The sequence below is a fragment of the Patiria miniata genome, unplaced genomic scaffold, assembly GCF_015706575.1.
Source record: "Patiria miniata isolate m_02_andy unplaced genomic scaffold, ASM1570657v1 HiC_scaffold_20, whole genome shotgun sequence".
NCBI lineage: Eukaryota > Metazoa > Echinodermata > Asteroidea > Valvatida > Asterinidae > Patiria > Patiria miniata.
In genome coordinates this window covers 26,398,852-26,409,744 of record NW_024037059.1, presented here as the reverse complement: position 1 = coordinate 26,409,744, position 10,893 = coordinate 26,398,852, and the positions used below count along the sequence as shown (strand labels likewise).

The following is a 10,893-nucleotide window of genomic DNA, read 5'->3' as shown; positions in this document are numbered from 1 at the left end:
AAGGTCTGCTTTACCGTACCAGTAACCAGTACTGAGGTTTTGGCATCGATGACGGCGATTTTTTCACTGACATGAAGTTTAGAATTTCTTCTTCCTTTATAATTTAACATTTCAATCATACTGAACATATTTTCTGAGAAACACAACGTTCAAAAGGACATGTTTTGGGGGTTCACGAATTTCACTGCTCTGTTACAGCGTCTAAGTACGTAATCGGATAGGCTTTAACCAGCCAAGCTTCACCCCTCGCAACCATAATGGCTGAATATTGTATGCATGGAAACTGCTTAATCACACTTAATATTATCCCCTTATAACTATTTCAAGATATATACTACAGCGTGTGTCAATAAAAACGCAGGATTAGAAACAAAAATATTAAGAATATTCGCGGCTTTGTCTAATTCCGGCAAGTTAAAGGGAATGTACATCATTGGCTTTTGCTGTTATTTTCAGAAATGAACAATTTGAGGGGTTAGTTTAACAGATCAAATATTGTTAAACTGACACGTTTGAAGTTTTGTGTTCGAAAATGCTGGAAAAACCAAAAAAACAGGCATGCAACTTTTCCTCGGATCAGCTGATTTCCTCTTTTTTTAATTCTCAAGTTTGCCATTGAAAATAGAAAAACGCTGTACAAAGTCTTGGAAAGATGTGAATTTCCTCTCTTTTTTTGTGACTTCCCAGCCGCATGCCTGAGAAAAACAAAAATGTTCAAGTAGTCTGGTTCCTTGACTCCAGTAAAGATAAAATGGATCAATTCATAGATGCCTGAAAATTGTAAGGTATATAAGGGAACCAGTCTAGCTGGCCTGCACCCGTCCCCGTTCATGAACATGTATGATGTAACCAATAGCAAACGAAATTTTGACTGAAAAAAAAAGTTTAAGGTGGAGCAGTTGTTGAAAAATAGTTAGGTTTTTCCAACGGAGGTCGGCCGACCACCATAAGAAATGTATACAAAAATACCATTTTCTTGAAAATGACTTCACACCAGGTGCCACAATTTTACAGGATGCTTTAGACTTGTCATTTACCAACATCCTAGTAGTAAGGTGATTCGTAAAAACTTGGTAGTTTTATTTTTCGATGTTTGCAAATGTTGTATATTCCCTTTAAGCCACAATGGCCTTGACCCGGCGAAAGGCTAGTGTGGCTGCAGACTGCATGGACCGACGTCGACCTTGCTTGACACTTAATTGTTCAGCCTTTAGTTCAGTTGGGCAGCGCAATCGGTACGTCTGTACGTGCATTTGCCATTTGGACTGAGCTGAGCTGACTGCTTTATTTTGTGAGAACTGTCTAAAGCGGAGGTAAGCACAAGTTTCAGCTCTGGTTCAAAGCTGAGGATCGAGGAAATTTAGCGATCTCAATGTTGTGAGCCAATTTGAAGCCAACAATAAACAATTAAAATACTGACACTTCACTCGGGGCCTTTGCTAAATTGCTTTCATGGTCGGAATTTTCAGAAATGTGTAACCGGGGAGAGTGGGATTTATTAGTTTAAAATGTGGCACCCTCCTTACAACCGAGTGGTTCCACTAAAAATAATTTGGGTGGAGCGAAGTTTCTGTTTGTCTACGTCTCAATAATATCAAATGTTTTATTTACAGCACAAATATGAGACAATATACAAATTATTAGGTATTTACAAAAGAATTACAGTATATATATATGAACTTTGGGTATATCAAACGAAACTTTGTTGGGTCTATAAAAACGACAGTCAAAAAGGGAAAATAGGCTAATGAAGTCGCTCCAAGGATGGTATCTGAAATGCATAAAAACAATAAATGATTAATGAATTATGGGAATAACTTCCATATCAAAATACATTATTAACGATATTTAATTCAAAGAAGTTTGGGAAAAACTGGTTTCCTTATTTGTAAATCAAAACACTTTTTTTATACATGCATCAGTAAAGGAACAAACTGTGGCATAAAATGATTGTTGCCCAAACAGAAGAATTATTTAAATGGCAATTAACAAAGCATACAAAAGACCAGAATGTTTCATAAATGATGGCATAAAAAGATTCAGGCATAAAAAAGGTTTTAGGCATAAAAAGTGAAATATCAGACAAGGGATTTACTCACCACTTGGGATGGTCTACGTTCATGCCTTCTCCGTGTCCGATGTCAAAATCGAAGTTCAGCAGTGAAAATAGATGAAAATATTTTACTGCTATAGGGAGCCTCTCTCAAAATTTGTAGATGTAAGTGGAGAGTGTAAGAGCTCGCAAAATGATGGTCTGAACGCAACAAGGTGTTGGATCGAAATCAAAGTTATTTCGCAGCAGGCCTTACAAGAAAACTAACCGAAACGCCCGGAATGCCAGCTATTTCTCTTAAACAAAGCGCGGTGGAATGCAAACCTCGCCTGCTCGCTACGCCCATTGCATTGTTGAGCAAAATTCTAGGCGGCGCGCGCTGTAAAAAAAGTTTAGTTGGCCGCGAGAGGGCGTTAGGCAAAAAGCATGATCGTAATGGCTGCTCACATTTGTGACTGAATCGACACAAACACGAAGTTAAGAAGTTATGATAATTGATATGAATGCTGGAGTAAGGAACCTGTCGGGTGAAAGTAAGTACTGAAACCCGACCTGGTTACAAATGGATGGATTTTGGGGTTTTATGGCAAATATTAATATTAAATGTTACACCGACTTGTTTGACGTTTTGGGTTTGGGTTCGTAATGAAAACCAAGAAAAACAATCATGTTCTTGCAGTCTGGTTCCTAGCCCCATAAATGTGGCCAATTTACTGGACTACCTCCGTAAATAAAGGCCACACTTCCACCATGTACAAAAACATGTCGAACTGTGTCAAATTTTGATTTTCAAATTTAGGCTTAGTTTGCAGTTTCATACTCACCCTCTTTATAGGCTAATCAGAAAGTGCTGCCTTTTTCAGATGTCTATTTTTCGTGAAATTTCCAGATTCGTTTGCACACGTTTGCGTATCAAAATTTCAACATGAATTTTTTTACGAAAATTAGACATCTGAAAAAGGCAGCACTTTCTGATTAGCCTATAAAGAGGGTGAGTATGCTTCTAAAGCAAAAATAAACTACAAACTAAGCCTAAATGTGAAAATCAAAATTTGACAAAGTTCGACACATGTTTTTGTACATGGTGGAAGTGTGGCCTTTATTTACAGAGGTAGTCCAGTAAATTGGCCACATTTATGGGGTTATCTGGTTCCCTGACCATCATGACCATGCTAACCCCACTTCACCTAGCTTGAGTAACTCCAGCTGACATGCTCCATATTCATTCACATTTGAATGAATATGGAGCATGTCAGCTGGAGTTACTCAAGCTAACTTCACCCAATGAGCAAATAGATGTCGGGAATTGTAAGGTCAGGGAATCAGTGTATATGGCCTGTATCTATTCACTTTGTGTACTTTTGATTGCAAAGAAGATGCAGACTAACTAAATATAAATTTATAGCAGTATTTGGAAAAAAAGCCAGTTCTTTTCCAATGCTGGTTGGCCGACCAGCGTTGGGAATTGATAAAAAAAAATACCAACCTCGTTTATGGAGGATGAAAAGAGGCTTTTCTGCTACCAATGGGCCTTTGATCTAGTGAAACTTAAGACTGGCCATTCTGTGAAGAGGGTCGGTGATACTATGCTTTAAAACAATCAGGGGACCTGTTCCCAAAATTTTGATTAAACCCTATCCAGCTCTCATTATTTGCTCAGTCATGTCAGTTTGTAGCAGAAAAGCAGATGGCCACTTTTCGGCCGCCTAAGTAAAATCTGCTTTTCCGTTATCCAAAAAGCAGAAAAGTGGAATTGCACAGTTGTCAAAAGGTTCAATCCACTTTTCTGCTCTTCTGAAAGGAGAAAAGCAGATGGCCGCTTTTCGGCCACCTAAGTAAAATCTACTTTTCAGGTGGCAGAAAAGTGGAAAAATGCATTCTCACAAAATGTTCAATCTGCTTTTCTACTTTTCTGATAGCAGAAAAGCAGATGGCCACTTTTCGTCCGCCTGAAAAAGGAGGGAAAGTAAAATGTGCTAAATCAGGAAAGTAGAAAATTCAAATTCTGCTTGCAGAAAAGCAGATGGCCACTTTTCGTCTTCCATACTCGTTTCCACGGGTATGATCTTGGGTGATCTTAACCCCTGAAATTGTGTACTTTAGATGTGCCAAACAGTGGCACATTTAATTGGACTGCAGTCGATGTATCTATCTAAGGCCAAAAAAAAAAATATTCGGTCTCTGGTCAGACCAAAATTCCGGAATTGACGGGGCTTCTTTTTTTTTTTCTTCAAGCTTGGATTGTACAGACAAGGTGGGGTACTATTTTGCTTTTCTGGTGTCCTCATGTACATTGGTGTCCTCCGTAATTTGCCTTGGTGCTTTCGATCATTTGCCTTGGTGCAATTTCCCATTGCTTGGTGCTCGTTGGTAAAAAAAAATTGAGGAGAGGCGGAAATAGAGGGCGCTGTTGGAGCTACCGCGGAACATTTTGGAAAAAAAAAAGATCGACGCGCATGATTAAAATCGACGGGCGCGCTGACCAGAGACCGACTTATTTTTTTTTTGGCCTAACGTAGTGTTTAAAATGTTTTTTTTTTGAAGAATCAATCCTTTCAAACATGATATTTCGACGTTGCGTTATTTAGCAAGGATTTGTACTAACTGTACTGTACGTAATTCTGTCGTACCGGTACCTTTACAACGCAAGATACAGGTTTTGGGGGGCAAAAACAACGCTTCCATAATCCATATCGTACAGGCATCGTGTAGATTTGAAAAAAAAAATTGTACGTGATGTGACGTGCAGGAGATGAGGTGCGAGCAGATATAGGGCGTGCAGTCTTCAAAATACGCGCGCAGTGCGCTCTGAATAGCCGGTCAGCATCGAAACTCTTCGTAACTTACGATGCATCGAAATTTGTTGAAAGGTAAAACAAAATGGCGGTTGTGCGATGCAATTTTGAAGGAAAACAAGCTCTCAGTGGACTGTGTAGCTACTTTGAAATTTCAACTCTAATATTCCGGTCTAATTCATAATTATTCAATGAATTTTCCATTTACAACTTTACACACATCGCCTTGATATTATAATCTGGCTTAGAAATTACTCTTCCTATTTTGCGATACACTAGACACGTCTTAACTTGCGACGTGTTTTAAGCCGTTGTCAAGGAACTTACGACGCGTTCAACACATCGCAACTTTCGTGAAATGGAAGATACGACACGTCGCGAGTTGCGACGTGTTACACGTCGTAACTCGAGTTGCGACGCGTCGCAGCGCTTCGTGAAATCGGGTGCAGGTGCCATGATTTTAAAGGATGTTTTAGACTGTCATTCACTATTACACTAACAGTCCAGTATATTTCAGGATGATTTGGTAGTTTTGTTTTTTGATGTTTGCAAATGTTTGTAGGCGCCTATATTCCCTTTAAGTATTACAAAGAGTTGTTTTTCCTGAAATCCTACTGCAATAGTAATATTGAGTGGCTCAGAGTGGAATGGGAGGAATATTATCGCAAGGTAAAATCTGGACTTCTCTATTTTACGAGGCGAAGCCAAGTGAACTGGAAAAGTCTAGATTTAACTGAGCGATAAGATTCTTCCCATTTCACAATTTAAAGCCACTCAATATTTGTTTTATATAACTGACATCCTTGTCATTTGATGTACAGTTAAAATGAACTTCTATTTCAATACAAAATTTGTGGGAAGAGTATTTCTCTCTTCCAAACCACCCCTTCATGAACTGTTTGAACCCAACTCTGTAGCTACTGGCTCTTGGGAACAATACGGGCCAATATATAGTCAGGTAGCTTATGGTTGGAATCGTGACCGACTGGTCCAAAGCACCAAATTTGGCATGCACATTCTATGAGCCTAAGAAAGATATTCTAGAAGGGGTGACACCTAAAAATAGTTTGGGAAGGGTACCTAATTTGCATAATTTCAAAATGGCTGCCACGCGCTATATCTCAGCATATATTTCTGTATGTTTGTATATATTGTAAGCAAAACACAATTTAAAATCTGTTCTTTGGAGGTTCTCTTTACTCATCCTGCACTTAAACAACATTTTCTTGACGTGTGACATCACTTGATAATCATTACAAGTCAAAAACCCAAAATGGCCACCACAATAAAACATGAAGTATAGTGGTTCGAAATATGGCCGAAATTATACAACTCTTCATTTTTTGTTCATAAACATACTGGGAAGTAGTGGTGATCTGTTAGACGTTCCCCCATGTGGAAATGATCACTGCAATGATGATCATTCGAGATTTTGGCAGCTTCCACCACACTTGCAAAGTGCTGTGCAAGAAAGTCCAGCTTTAAGGCATCTGCAGGATCTTCTTGAGCAACGAGGCTCGGTTTGGCATCCGCATTTAAACAGCTCTCTGCAGACACTGGCAGCCTCTGGAAGAAGTGACCATACCGGCTTCCATACAGATGCAACCTTTGCCCAGCCATATCCTTCAGGCGGTGGAGCACGCTGTTCAGACTTCAGGCTTGTTGTCCAGATGCTTGCCTGATACAGGGCCCGGTTGGAATGCTGCAGAAGTGCTGCCTATATATCAGGGGGAAAGGGAGAAATGTATTGAACTGGTTTTATTTTTAAAGAGAAGAGCAATGCTAAAATCATCACTATTCAATATCAATAATTAGACTTAAACAAACCTGTGTTGGAGGGATCTTTTCCATGGTGCGATTTGCCTTTGAGAATAGTTCCTCTCTTAGTTCGTTCACTGTATGAAGCGGACTTGTTTTATCATACAAAACGCAAGTGAACCTTTCAAGGAGCTGAAATGCAGGACTGGTAATCGTCAGAGCCTCAAACGGATGCTGCGACATTGAGTTGAATGCTTCAGTGACACCAGGAAACGAATTCCATGCCTCCCATGCTGACTTCTTTCCTCTTCCAAGAAACTGGGAAGTAGTATCAGACCCAGTGAATGCATGGAATGGTGGGAGAGCCCTGCATTTTGGTTCCTTGAGCTTGTTGCAGACTGCATTGATGCTAAAGTACTGGATATGTTTCCCCATGCCAAATTCAACCCATATGTCGGTTCCAGGGTGAGAAGTGAGGAGGTCAAAGAACACTCCAACAAGGATGATAATGACATCTGTGTCTACAGTACGGACAAGCACTGTTTTGGATCCATTTATCAAGGCATCTTGGATGTGGATACAGATTCTTGAGTCTGCCTCTTCATGGTCGCAAGGTGGCATTGGTTTGCTGGAATTTCTTGAAACTACAGACTGACCTGCAATGAAAAAATGTTTACTTTATTGAACTCATCCACATTTGTTAAAAATTTTCAATATGGAGATATTTCCAATGTAAAAGATATTTAAGATAACTGTTACAAAGAATTCTTCTAATTAGACCTACCTGAGGTAATGTGGACTTCTTTTCCAGCAGAATACTCACAGGTAGAGACCTTCTCTGTTAGTAGTTGAAATAGCTCTTGTTTGTTTGTTGGATCCTGTAGAAAGTTTGCAAAGTTTGTTGGAAGCTTAGTGCTCCCTCCAACCTTTTTCCTTAGACCTTTTCCTCTCTTCTCCCTCGTGGATTGCTTCAGACTATCTGTCTTGTATGTATCCCATACTACATCTACTCGGTCGCTGTTTCTCAACTGTTGCTGGATCCATGGGAGAAATACATTGTCACCGTATTCATTGAATGTACTGGCTTGATTAGCAGGCAGTGCGTGAACGATAGCAGCACCATCACAAACCTTGGCATGGTAGTACGATGGGGGTTCTGGCTGATCTGTGGTCAGCATTTCTGTCAGATCAGATTTCTTCGTGGGCAGGCAGAGCTCTCCAAATACTGAGAGTGAGGGTGGCCATGGATGATTTTCATGGGCGAAGAATTCTTCTAAGTCTCCCTGACGGTACTGACTTGCGATGTACAGTTGACTGAAGAGATTGCAATCAGTTCTGAGACTTGATAGCTGATGTTTAGTACTGGTGGTTGCCTTCGATTTTGGTCGCTTCCAAAGTGCCAAAGTATTTCGTTTGATGGGTTTATGAATACTGGTGCTTCGGTCAAAGATCACATCCTTGACATACTTCTGATACTGGGAAACTCCAATGGCTTCGATTGTACGGACTGTGGTTACCACATCTTCATCAGCACAATTTCGAGTGTCCAAAGCTAGTAGTTCTGAGCAGTCGTCCTTAAAAGGGTTCCCCATTTCTGAGATTGCTTCAGTGAGGCTGTTGACTTGTCTTCTGAAGACCTCTTGAGTATTCATTCCCTGTTCATGCTGCTTGTACATGTTGATGTCTTCTCCTTCCATGAACTCGTCCTCGAACTCTCTCAAGAGTCGCGCCTGCTGTGGTCCAGCAACCATCCATCTTCTGAAGGCAGCTGGGTTTTCGGTAAGTCCTACCACTCCACCAGATCCCTTTACCTGTTCGTTGTTTTGCTCATGACCCTGGTCAAGGGGCATGCAAGAGAACTTGTGCCGAGTCTTTTGCAGAACCCACATTTGTTTGACCTCTTCTTTCACTCTTTTCGGTAGGGCTTTCATATCTCGTATGTGGATGGGGATCCAGCGAGCATAGTTGGTGTGATCCATGGCAAAAAAACCAAGGCACCAGAGCCTCCAAAGCCTCCACAAAGAGATCAAAATCCCGGATTCGATGAGCACGGATGAAAATCAGCACAAGTGTTTCATATTTCATGATGATATCCCAATACTGGAACGTGGGACTTGACTTGATCCTTTCCCGTTTCCAGGTTTCAAAAGACGTCTCACTGTCAGACTTCTCTTTCAGTTGCCAAGCGTCTCTCTGCAGATTTTCCAGTGTTAGCAGCGTAACTTGATGACTGTGCCTCGTTCTAGTGAGGTGAGCAGCTTTGAGGAAGGAGTCAGCTGTACCTGAGGAGGCCACACCAGCTTCGGATAAGGCAGCGGTCCAACCAGATCCTTCCAGGAAGTCTCCAATCGTGTTCCATAGAGCCATTTCGATGTGAAGACCACCGAACATCACTACGAAGTGCGCTTCTCCTAAGGTCTCGGGCCAATGCCACTGAACAAACTTGGCAAGGGCAAACAGTGGTTGGTCCAGTGCAGTAAGTGGTGTCTGGCAGGGGTTGAGGAATTGGATAATTTGCCTTTGGATCTCCATTCCATGTTTGATCATGGCAATGGTTGAAGCCTTTTCATAGAAGAGGGGCAAGAGAGCATTCAGTGCAGGAGGATCTGAAGGAGGCGGCTGTGTTGACGCATGAAAAGCAGACCAGGCAATGAAGTCTTCTTTCTCTAGCTTGTCCTTCTTTAAAAGTGGGCTAGTTTTCTCCATCCAGCAGGCTTCTGCAGCGATTGCATCTTCGAGTTTACCTTCAATGGCACTCAGGGATGTTTCGGGCACTTCAAGTTTAGAAGTCTGACAAGCCACGGCGGGAACAGTTGTATAATCTTCCGGGAGATAACACTTATTTGACGAAGGGCAGACTACAACGGGATCTCTGCAGGTTCCAGAGTTGGATACCGTGGGAAACTGGAAGATACTGATTCCAGTGCCATGGAAAGAGCCCTTGGCTGTAGTAGAGGACGGATTGTGATCTATGTTATCCAAAGCCCCCGCTGTGAACAGACCTTTTCTCAGATTTGTGGGACAGACAAGTTCGTCGTCTTCAAAGCGCTTGCATGCAGCATTTTCTAGGCATTTTTCTAGTTCAATAACACGGTCATAGCTAACACTGATGCCCAGTCTATGCAGGATGTTCATTATCTTTTTGCATCTCGTGAGTGTATGAATACATAGACCGAGGTAGAGAGGAAGGGGTGGTTCCCGTTCTTTTGAATGCCTGCTGGTTTTCGCCACAGAACCTTTGTTTTTTACATTGAAGAAGATCATCTGGGCTATGGACAGACAGACCTGGGACTCGGTAACATCTTGGTGTTTAACGTTAGGCCCATTCAGTAGCATGGCAACTAGCGTCTTGAGGCTTGCCGGTATAGAATTTTCCTGGCAGTTATGCTTGAAACTCCCGGTGAAGTTGAAGGATTCCCAATCAAATATATCTTGCCTGATCCTTTTAACGAGTTTAACCATTGAAAGAGCTTCTGATGTGTAATCTCGTAACTGCATGGCCTCACTGAGTAGTTTCCTCATCCCCTCATTGAAAACAAGAAGTGTATTTTTTCCGACAGACTGCTCTTGACACTCCTCTATGAAGTGCTCCAGTAATCGGCGCTTAAGTCTGGTTCTATTGATAGTTTTGTCAACTCCAAGGTCCCGCAGCCGACTTTCATATAAGTGGTGCAACTCGGTGAGTTTGAAGATGAAAGTGTCATTTTCAACACTGCTCTCAATGTAGGAAACAAGTTCTGCAAATACTCTTGCTTCACGTCTCTGTTCAAAGCTTGTATCTGGGCAAGAGGTTGCTCTTTGTTCACTTCTGTATCGACTCTTGTATGCAGAAAGGCAGTCAAAATGGTATTTTGCCTCAATTGCTACGAGGTCCCCTCCAGAAATTCTGGCGAGAAGTGCTGTATCTTTGAGTTCTGTGGCCATCATTCTCAGCTGATTGTCTAGTATCATGGTCGAACAGTTGTGTAATTTTCCAGATGTCTGAGAACAGAAAATGCATGATTCTTTATCTGGGGTGCCAATGGCTTTGCGTTTGGACCTTTTGTTCACCGGTTCTTGTTGGGAGTCACATTTAGTACGTTTTTTTGATTCGCGACGTCTGAGAAGTAGTGTGCGTGTAAACTTAAGACGGCAGGCTTTGTGCCACTGGGCACGATTTTCCAGAAGTTTCTCGGCTGTAACTCCTTTCAAATCAATGTCTACTGGTAAGGCTTCAAGTTCCTGGAACTCAAGTGCAATGTCAATAAACGCTTGATAAACCTCTAAACCATTTTTCTGCAGGCTATC

At 41.5% G+C, this 10,893-nt stretch overlaps 1 protein-coding gene across 1 annotated transcript in view; it reads left to right on the top strand.

Annotated features, from left to right (window-relative positions):
- The first annotated feature begins 1,291 nt into the window (after positions 1–1,291).
- Positions 1,292–10,893, top strand: part of LOC119727939 (monocarboxylate transporter 9-like) — a 21,062-nt gene continuing 11,460 nt past the window's right edge. The window contains exon 1 of the mRNA XM_038200019.1: positions 1,292–1,313. The gene's annotated coding sequence lies outside the window, so the exon portion shown is untranslated. The remainder of the gene's footprint in view (positions 1,314–10,893) is intronic.